Below are 10425 nucleotides of genomic sequence, written 5' to 3'. Positions count from 1 at the left end.
GAACACCCCCTGAGGGGAGACCATAAGCCACCACCAATCAGAGTCGCTGGTACTGGGGAAGATGGACCAGTTCAGTAGAAGTCTTGCTATTGGCATGTGAGCAAATATCAATAGTGGTGCCCTCTGTTGGTAGCATCTAAGCCAGCCTTTCTCAACTTCTTACCATTGAGAAGCTCCTAAAACATTCTTCAGGCTTTAAGAAACCCCAGAAGTGGCACGATAATGCAGAATATGGTTGGGTAGCAGAGCTGTGGACATCCCCTACACACCCCCTGTAGGCCCATTACTGTCCATTTTGGAAGGGGGGGGGCAGATCAACATGACTATATATGGTCATATCATCCGATAAATGTTTAACAAATTAAAAAAATATATAAGCAATTAATTAACTCTCACTTATTCAGGAAACCCTTCCAGGGCTGTCAAGAAACTCCAGAATTTCACAAAACCTTGGTGGAGAAAGCCTGATCTAAGAACTCCGCATGTCTCCTCGGGCAGACGTTGATAAGAGATAGCTCTGGGTTTTTAATCTTCCTTTGGACTAGCTGAATTCTAAATCCAGCTTTTTCATTTTAAACCTGCATCACTTTCGTTGCTCTGTATCCAGTTTTATTGTGAACTGCCCTGAGCCCTTCTGGGGAATGGAGGGGTAAAATGCAAATAATAAATCAAATAAATCTACTGGTCTTACTTGGGATGTCAACTCTGGGCTGGAAAATTCCAGGAGACTTGGGGGTTGAGCCTGGGGGAGGGAGTTCTTTGGGGACCGGATGCCGTAGAGGCCACCTTCGAGAGCTGACCTCAGTCATCTGAGCACCCACAGGAATTCTGGGAAGATGACTGCTCCCTGTTGCAAGGACATGGGCAGGTGTGTGTTTGAATGCGTGGGGGGTACTTTGAAGGAGAAAAAAGAGGGAGATGTCTGGAGCAGAACAAGAAGGACTAAAAAGGAAGAGCCCTTAAACAAATCCTTGTCAAAGAGCATCTTTTGAGGCTGTTTCTTTACTATTCTATGACCTCCTGCCTTTTGTCGCATTTCCTCTGCCCAGTAGGCGGGGACGTATGCAAGAATGCGATATGAAGGAGACCAAGCAACATTTACTTCCCTTTCTGGTTTCCCCTTCATTGCTTTTGTGCCGAGCGCTCCCTTTGACAAAGCATTTTGGGTAGCTGCAAACCTACCCAAAGTTTGGTGTAGTGGTTAGGTTTGCTGTAGTGGTTAGGAGTGCGGACTTCTAATCTGGCATGCCAGGTTCGATTCTGCACTCCCCCACATGCAACCAGCTGGGTGACCTTGGGCTTGCCACGGCACTGAGAAAGCTGTTCTGACCGAGCAGTGATATCAGGGCTCTCTCAGCCTCACCCACCCCACAGGGTGTCTGTTGTGGGGAGAGGAATGGGAAGGCGACTGTAAGCCGCTTTGAGCCTCCTTTGGGTAGGGAAAAGCAGCATATAAGAACCAACTCTTTGTCTTCTTCTTTTTGCGGCCTGGGAGAACCAGCATGGTGCACTGGTTAAGAGAGTCTGGTGACTATCTGGGAGATCCAGGTTCGAATCCCCACCCACACCATGGAAGCTTCCTGGATGACCTTGCACCAGCTCTACTCTCTCCCTCTAACCTACCTCATCAGGTTGTTGTGAGGGTAACATGGAGGTGAGGCAAAGGATGTAAGCTGCATTGGGCCCTCTTGGGGGAAAGGCTTGCTGTAAAAGAATGCAATAAAGAAATAGCTTGATCTGCCCCCTGTGAAAAGTATCCCCCCTTCCTCTTGCTGTGTGGTCCTGGGTATCAGGCCTGATCAATCTTGAAAATCTCCTTCCACTCAAGGAGGGGAGGAGGAATCATTTGGTGTCGAGGTCAGGTCGATTCAATCCGAAAAAAATTGGTATATGTGAATACACCCAAATACCAATGTCAGTATTGCCAGTAAGTCAGTAACCTTTTATTGGCATAAAATAATATCAATATTGGTGTTGGGATTGGCAAAATTTGGGAAAGATGCATTTTTGGGGTCGGAGGCATATAAAGGGACCTAAAGAAACCTCTCTGTGGATCATTTGGGCTGGTTTGTGTGTATGTGTGTGTAGGGGGGGAAATGGCTGCCGTCCATTTAAACTCAACAGTCAAAATGGTTCAAATGTCCAGCAGCCATTTCAGGGCTTCGTTTTTCTCCTCCCACCTTCCAAAGGGAGGGAGATGAAAAAGTTCACTTAAATGGCTTGGAACTTTTCAAGCTTTTTAATCAAACTGAAACTTGAATCAATCCAGAGGTCAGTTATTTGGGACATGTTTTGCGTGGGGGGAGGTGTGGTTTGGCTTAAGGCAAGGGTGACTCTCCAGATGTCCATGGACTACACTTCCCATGAGCCCCTCCCAGTTGGGACATCTGGAGAGCCCCAGTTTGGCCACCCCTGGCTTAGGGGAGGCCGACCCTCCCCCTCAAATTGGCATTGATTCTGGGTTTTTTTGGAGTAAAGTGAATTAAACCACATCCACTTACCCTTCCACTTGTTTGGCAAGTTTCCACACACTGATGGTGCCCTCTTTGTGATCCCTTGTAGGGCACTAGATCCGATGCAGACCGCTGAACCTGGAGGCTAAATGTTTCTAGGTGCTGGCCTCCTATTCTTCAGGTTCTTGCCCAATGGAAACACTTCACAATCCCTGTCGGGGAGCTTGGAGCAAAGGAGGCAAAAAACAAGAACAGAGTTGTGATGCTTTGAAATCTGTATTGTGGTACTCTGATGATGGGGGGGGGGGACGGTAAAGACATTGCGATCAGCTATTGGTTTCGCTGCCTGATAGTCACGGAGGAGGCGGGAAGTCAGGAACGACCTGTCAGGCTTCTGTGCTTTGAGATCGCTGACCCCAAGAATCTTTTAGGACGCCACCTGCCGCTAGCTGTTCTGCTCTAGCTCTCTGATCCCAGAAAGGGGCATTGGCTGACCTGCTCTGATCTTGGCTAAGCTAGCTGCTGCAGATGCAAGAAGGGTCGGAAAGCTAGCAGAGCCTAGGAAAGGAAGGTTAGGAATGGCAGAGGGGGAGACCAGAGGCCAGCGTCACAGCAGAAAAGGGGCAGAAAGAAAACATGCCAGCACACTGGGTATTATAGCCAGAAGCGGTTTTGTCTATGTAGCACTTGTAGCATATGCTCCAGGCCCTGTGGTTTCAGGGGCTCTGAGCATTGCCTTTTTGGTGAAGCCCCCAAACTGGGTGCCAGTCAGCCTGGTGGAGAGCTTGCTCGTGTGCTTCTGGTTTTGAAAGAAACCCAAGGAGGATCTGGATGCAGCCGCATGCATCTGTGCATGGGGGTGTGTCGGGCTGGTCGGATTTGGGGTGGGGGCGTTTGAATCTGTGTTTGGGGGCTGCCTCGGGCTCTGCCACCCTTCCCTCGTGTGCTGGTGTGCGCTCCATGTGTATTGAACACTGAGAGGGAGTTGCGATCTTCAAGGTCCCACAAGTCATTAAGCCGCTTTTGACTATAACAACGAGGAGAGTTGAAACTCAGCTCTTGATTAAAAACTCTTGAGAATTAATTAATGTTTCTGTTTATACCCCGCCCCTCCTGGCCACGTCAGCTCAGGGTAACTTACTACATCCCATACATAATGTGTGATTCATACTTCCGATGACGTACTGAACGTTTGAAAGGCTCCAGAGCTAGCTCTGCCTTCCAGGAGCCCTCCGAACATTCAGAGTGCCGGGAGAAGTCCCCCACCCCCATGGAGTGCGGGGAGAAAGCGCTCAGTGCTCCATGGTGGTGGCACCAGGACCAGGGAGCTGGGCAGTTCCTCTCCCACTGGGGAGGGACGCTGTGTAGCTCCCAGAGTCCTGTGCCCCTGTGGAGCACAGGGCGAGAGGCTAGCTGGGACTCCACCTCTCAGGGGGCAGAGACAAGCTTCCCTGCACCCTGCAGGGGCGGCGCCAGGAGAAGGAGCGGCCAGTGCCTCTCTGAATGGGGAGAGATGCTGGCTGCCTCTTTCAGCCCCCACCCCTTGCTGCAGAGATAAGCCTCTCTTCACCCTGCATGGGCAGTGCCGGTCGAAGGAGTTGGCAAGGGCCTCTCTCAATGGGGAGAGACGCTGGCCGGCTCTTTCAGCCCCCACCCCAGGGTGCAAAGACAAGGCTCTCTTTGCCTGCAGGAGCAGGGCTGGGGGATGGGGATAAGTGCTGCCTGGCTCTTCAAGTCCCCCCCCCCCCCTCCCTGGGTACAGAGAGAAGTCTCTCTTCAATCTGCAGGGTGCTACTGGGACCAAGGAGTTAGCCGCCGCCTCTCCCAGTGCTGAGAAGTCCTGTCAGGATCTTTACCCCCCCCCCGATAGCTTCAGAGAGATGCCTCTCTGTGCCCGCTCCCTTTAAATCCCCCCCCCAGACCCTAACTGGCACCCGGAGCGTTCCTGAATGCCCTGGGCTTTACCTCTAGTTATTATATGAAATAGTACATAAAAACAGCTGCTAAAAATGCAACAGAACAATCCTAGCCCCTCTGCGGCAAGCCCAGAGCACCTCTGTTTCCAGTTTCTGGCCCTGTTTGACTCCAGACGTACTTCTTTGGGGCCAGGGATCACCGAATGATTTGGCTTGGATGATCTTAGTCATCCAACTCACACAGTCCGTTCAGCGGCCCCTCAGATACGCTCTGGCCAAGTACGGCCTGAATGGTCCGCACCGGCACCTTAAAGCAAATCCAGAATGCACCGTTCCAGTTGGGGATTACTTCTGTCTGCCTGTTTATTTATTTATTATTAAATTTATAACCCACTCCTGCCGTTTCGGGATGGTTCGTAGCAATCGAGGAATTGCGAAACAATAACAACCAAGCCATTGAATCAGAGTCCAGTAGCACCTTGGTGACGTGTCTGTTTCGAGTTCTGCCTTAGAACAGACGAGATCCCGGGTGCCTTGCCACCGAGGGATCCCCTCTTGCTGTCCCGACCACTCCTTTTGCTGTTCGGACGCCCCTCGGAAGCAGGGCTGTGATGGGGAAGGAAATCAAAAGCCCCACCAGGGGGCAGAATCCCCCTGCTGTTCCATCACCAGTTCTCTGAGCCTTTGCTGCCAGGCAAGAAAAGGGTCCTTCTTTCTTTTTCTTTTTCTAATTTCCTCGCCTGTGTTTCTGTCTCCTGGTTGTCAGTTTAATACAACCCCCCCCCCTTCACTCACAGTCCCCCCTCCACCATCCCTCTCTCTCTCTCTCTCTCTCTCTCTCTCTCTCTCTCTCTCTGCGCCTTTGATATCACTTTACATTGGAAAATGTGTCCATAATTTAGAGGGAAGAGAGGTTTGGGTGGGGTGGGGGTGGGGGTGGGGGTGGGGGTGAGATCAGACCTACAGCTCAGTTGGGAAGGAAATATCGGAAGTGGCGTCCGGAGGAGCCGGTACACCTGTTCTGGCAGGTGTGCGCCACATGTGATCTCTTTGGATTTGACAGGTGCTAGAGAGAAAGAGAGAGCGTCGTGTTTCCTCCCATTTGTTCCAAGCGGTGGATTGTTGAACACATGGGCCCAGAGAGGCCTCTTCGTGCCATTATCTTTGCCACCTCAAAGAATCCTGGTTCAAACCCTGCCTGCCTACAAATTTCCTTCTTCTAGCAAGGACCCTGCCCTACCTCACAGGGCTGTGGTGAAGATAATACAATGCCTCCTGAAACTTTGGGTTCATTTACGTCATTGATACCCACGTTTCCCCGCAATGGGGACTCAACAGTTCTTTCTCTTGTTTTAACCCCACAGGGACCCCATGAGGCAAGTTAGGCTGAGAGTGTGTGACTGACCCCCCAGTAACCCAACAAGGGAAAGATTTCTGTGATCTGAAGAGAAATCAGTGATTTTTATATGCTGCTTTTCTCTACCCGAATGAGTCTAAATGTGCCTTACAGTCGCCTTCCCTTCCCTCTCCCCACAACAGACACCCTGTGAGGTGGGTGAGGCTGAGAGAGCCCTGATATTACTGCTCGGTCAGAACAGCTTTCTCAGTCCTGTGGCACGCCCAAGGTCACCCAGCATGTGGGGAAGGAGCGGGGAATCAAACCCGGTTCATCAAATTAGAAATCTGCACTCCTAACCATTACACCAAGCTGGCTCTGCTATTTTAATGTTATATTTCAGGATGACACGATTAGATTGTTCTTATTTGTAAATTTGATATTTTCTGTATTATTTCTGTACTATGACTACTGGTTTATGACGGTCAATAAATGATTCTGACTTGACTCAGCAAACGTTCATGGAAGAAGGGAGCTTTGGACCTGAGTCCCCAAGCTCCTAGTCTAGGGTTGCTTGCTCTGGATTGGGAAACACCTGGAGAATTGGGGGATGGAGCCTGGTGAAGGTGGGGTTTGAGGAAGGGCAGGGCACGATGCCCTATAATGCTCTCCAATGCAGCCTTTTTCTCCAGATGTTGATCATCTAAAGATGACTTTTAATTGTGGGATATCTCCAGGTACCTCCTAGAGGTTGACAACCTTTCCCTTCTCCTAGACTTCTGCACCTTTCTGGCTCTCTCACACTATGATCTTATACATTCGTGTCAGGTGGGACTCAGGAAGTCTAAGGGGAAAGAAAGGAGAGATTCCAGCGAAGCGCATACTACAGGCCCTGCGGAACTGTACAGTGGAAGAGCTCCATCTTACAGGCCCTGTGGAACTGTACGCCGGAAGAGCTCCATCTTACTACAGACCCTGTGGAACTGTACAGCGGAAGAGCTCCATCTTACAGGCCCTGCAGAACTGTACGGCAAAAGAGCTCCATCTTACTACAGGCCCTGCGGAACTGTACAGCGGAAGAGCTCCATCTTACAGGCCCGGCGGAACTGTACGGCGGAAGAGCTCCATCTTACTACAGGCCCTGCGGAACTGTACAGTGGAAGAGCTCCATCTTACAGGCCCTGCGGAACTGTACAGCGGAAGAGCTCCATCTTACTACAGGCCCTGCAGAACTGTACAGTGGAAGAGCTCCATCTTACTACAGGCCCTGCGGAACTGTACAGCGGAAGAGCTCCATCTTACAGGCCCGGCGGAACTGTACGGCAAAAGAGCTCCATCTTACTACAGACCCTGCGGAACTGTACGGCAAAAGAGCTCCATCTTACTACAGGCCCTGTGGAACTGTACAGTGGAAGAGCTCCATCTTACAGGCCCTGCGGAACTGTACAGCGGAAGAGCTCCATCTTACAGGCCCGGTGGAACTGTACGGAAAAAGAGCTCCATCTTACTACAGACCCTGCGGAACTGTACGGCAAAAGAGCTCCATCTTACTACAGACCCTGCGGAACTGTACAGCGGAAGAGCTCCATCTTACTACAGGCCCTGCGGAACTGTACAGTGGAAGAGCTCCATCTTACAGGCCCTGCGGAACTGTACAGCGGAAGAGCTCCATCTTACAGGCCCGGCGGAACTGTACGGCGGAAGAGCTCCATCTTACTACAGGCCCTGCGGAACTGTACAGTGGAAGAGCTCCATCTTACAGGCCCTGCGGAACTGTACAGCGGAAGAGCTCCATCTTACTACAGGCCCTGCGGAACTGTACAGCGGAAGAGCTCCATCTTACAGGCCCTGTGGAACTGTACAGCGGAAGAGCTCCATCTTACAGGCCCGGCGGAACTGTACGGCAAAAGAGCTCCATCTTACTACAGACCCTGCGGAACTGTACGGCAAAAGAGCTCCATCTTACTACAGGCCCTGTGGAACTGTACAGTGGAAGAGCTCCATCTTACAGGCCCTGCGGAACTGTACAGCGGAAGAGCTCCATCTTACAGGCCCGGTGGAACTGTACGGAAAAAGAGCTCCATCTTACTACAGACCCTGCGGAACTGTACGGCAAAAGAGCTCCATCTTACTACAGACCCTGCGGAACTGTACAGCGGAAGAGCTCCATCTTACTACAGGCCCTGCGGAACTGTACAGTGGAAGAGCTCCATCTTACAGGCCCTGCGGAACTGTACAGCGGAAGAGCTCCATCTTACAGGCCCGGCGGAACTGTACGGCGGAAGAGCTCCATCTTACTACAGGCCCTGCGGAACTGTACAGTGGAAGAGCTCCATCTTACAGGCCCTGCGGAACTGTACAGCGGAAGAGCTCCATCTTACTACAGGCCCTGCGGAACTGTACAGCGGAAGAGCTCCATCTTACAGGCCCTGTGGAACTGTACAGTGGAAGAGCTCCATCTTACAGGCCCTGTGGAACTGTATGGCGGAAGAGCTCCATCTTACTACAGGCCCTGTGGAACTGTACGGTGGAAGAGCTCCATCTTACTACAGGTCCTGTGGAACTGTACAGCGGAAGAGCTCCATCTTACAGGCCATGCGGAATTGTGCAAGTCAGCAGTGCCCTGATGTGTTCTGGGAGCTCATTCCACCAGACAGGGGCCAGGACCGAAAATGTCTTGGCCCTGGTTGAGGCCAGACCTACCTCCTTGGGGCCAGGGATGTTTCGCTGGGTTGCCATGTTGGTCTTAAGAGCGAAACATTATTGGAGTCCTATAAGACCAACCAAGTTTTATTCAAGATGTGAGCTTTCGTGTGCAAGCACACTTCTACAGATGTTGGATGTTTTCATTGATGCTGTCTACTAATTAGCTGCCAATTTATTCTCCAATTTATTCTCCATTGTAAATAAATGATTATAAAATCATTAGAATAATCATTATCATCATAATCATTATAAATGATTATAAAATCATTATACAGCAGTGTGACTCAGTGGCTAAAAAGGCAAATGGGATTTTTGGCTGTATCAAACAGAGTAGCGTGTCCAGGTCATGGGAGGTAATGGTACCGCTTTACTCTGCTCTGGTTCGGTCTCATGTGGAGTGCTTGGTCTGTTTAACCTGGAGAGGAGATGACTGAAAGAGAATCTGATAACCATCTTCAAGTATTTAAAAGGCTGCCATGAAGAGGATAGAGCAGAGGTGTTCTCTTGTCCTGGAGGGACAGACCAGAACGAATGGAATGAAATTACTTCAAAAGAAATTCCATCTAAACCTCTGGAAGAAGTTCCTGACCGTTAGAGCAGTTCCTCAGAGGAACAGGCATCCTCAGGAGGTGGTGGGTTCTCCATCTTTGGAAATTTTTAAACAGAGGCTAGATAGCCATCTGATGGAGAGGCTGATTCTGTGAAGGCTCAAGGGGGTGGCAGGCACAGTGGATGAGTCACAGGGTTGTGAGTGTCCTGCATAGCGCAGGGGGTTGGACTAGATGACCCATGACCTTCCATTCTATGAATCTATGCTTCTATGAAAATAAATGGTGATTTCCATTTCACTGTCTGAAGCAGTGTGCGTGCAAACAAAACAACCTTGAATAAATTTTGTTGGTCTTCAGGGTGCTGTTGGACTCGAAACTTTGTTCTGTTAATAATGTATTCATTCGATTTTTATCTTCATCTTCCTCCAAGGAGTTTGGGTTGGCGTGTGAGAGGCTGTCTTCCCATTGATAGCTTTTTTTTCTGATGCACATGTGATACACTTTCTGCACGAAATTAAACAATAGCAAAGAGTGGTGACCCTAGGTACATATCATAGGAGGTGGGCTTCAAAAAGGATAAAATTTACATATATTTGTTGGAGCCATAATTTACAGATCCCATTCAACCACTCAGCTACACTTTATAAAGAGCTGAATATAGGTATTTTGTATAGAGTGTATCAACACAGTTCTGACCACTGAGGAAGACCCAGTAGGATCAAAACACATTTGGTCCAATGTGCTGTTAGTTCTGTATAGTTTTTATAAAGTTTTTATTCTGTTTTGAATTGTGCACTATAATAAATAATCAACAAGTTTTACATCATTTTATTGGAAAGCTCAACTTTTGAGTTCCTTCCCATTGATGCTCACCACACCCTTATGAGGTGAATTTGGCTGAGGATGTTTGGCCCACGAGGACCCAGACAAAACTTCCTGGCTGAGTGGGGATTTGAACCTGTGTCTCTGAGTCTGAAACATGAATCACTGCAAAACACTGCTTCTTGGAACAAATGCAGCTTAGGAGTGGGACACAGCAAGCATTCAAAGCTGTGAGACAGAAACAGAGATTTCTCCATTTTCACTCTATTATTTGTCTGGAATTTCTGTCTGCCTTGCATTTAATTAATGGCTTGTTTAGAAGAGCTGTGATTAAGTCGTCCCAGAACTGGATCATCTGAATAATTTGGGATCTCTTCAGTTTATTTTCCTCCCCCTCCCCCAACTCTGCATTCTTGATGTACATGCATACACGGATAAAACACTGCAAAAAGTGACTTTGCTTCTCCTGTGTGCATGACTGCATGGCGATTTTTGGGCTGACACATGCCAATGTGCTCATCTCTCCTCCTGTGACATGCCTGAAAAGCACTTCTTGTGTGTAGCTAACACATGAGAGTCCCCACAAAGACTCAATGCAATTGAACTGTACTTGCTTTGGGGGGGGGGGGGGAGTGTTTTAC

This window comes from Paroedura picta, chromosome 4 (genome assembly GCF_049243985.1).
Source record: "Paroedura picta isolate Pp20150507F chromosome 4, Ppicta_v3.0, whole genome shotgun sequence".
In the NCBI taxonomy this organism is placed as follows: domain Eukaryota; kingdom Metazoa; phylum Chordata; class Lepidosauria; order Squamata; family Gekkonidae; genus Paroedura; species Paroedura picta.
The sequence above is the reverse complement of the archived record's forward strand: the minus strand, read 5'-3'. Positions refer to the sequence as shown.